Below are 596 nucleotides of genomic sequence, written 5' to 3'. Positions count from 1 at the left end.
ACATAAAACACTACTATAAAGATGTAAGCATTTTTTAAAGCTCTTTCGCTAGATCGTAAAGTCGTAAGAGATAGGGGTACACCTGGTCGTGTTTGGAAGGTGAACGGAGCTCAGAACACATTCTGTAGCTTACAGGTGGTCGCGAACCACGTGGAGGGGCAGATGCTTTGGTCCCAAGGAAGTCTGCGCTTGCCTGAGCAAGCTACAACCCCAATTAAAACGAGGTCCCGTCGGAAGCCTAGACATCGGATGGATGGGTGATAAGCGTGATTTCTTTGCGGCCCTTCCCGTTGTAGGCACGTAAGCGCTGCTTATTCAGAAATATCTGTCCACACTTGGCTTTCCTCACCATTTATACGGAGTCGATCTTCAGCGCCGCTCACCGTGGCTACTGACAACCTCGTACCAGCCTCGCGGCCCCAGATCACAGTCTTCTCTCATTCTCTTCCAGGCTCTCCTCCATGCCGCTGCCAGGGCCAAATTTTCTAAAACGCAAAACTGGTCCTACAGATTCAGTTGTAATTTCCTTACATGAAAAGTTGATCCTACAGGATTAACTCAAAAATCTATAATATGTCCTGAGAGATTCTCAGACC

The sequence above is a fragment of the Pteropus vampyrus genome, unplaced genomic scaffold (genome assembly GCF_000151845.1).
Source record: "Pteropus vampyrus isolate Shadow unplaced genomic scaffold, Pvam_2.0 Scaffold49, whole genome shotgun sequence".
Taxonomy (NCBI): domain Eukaryota; kingdom Metazoa; phylum Chordata; class Mammalia; order Chiroptera; family Pteropodidae; genus Pteropus; species Pteropus vampyrus.
This window is presented reverse-complemented; position numbering follows the sequence as displayed.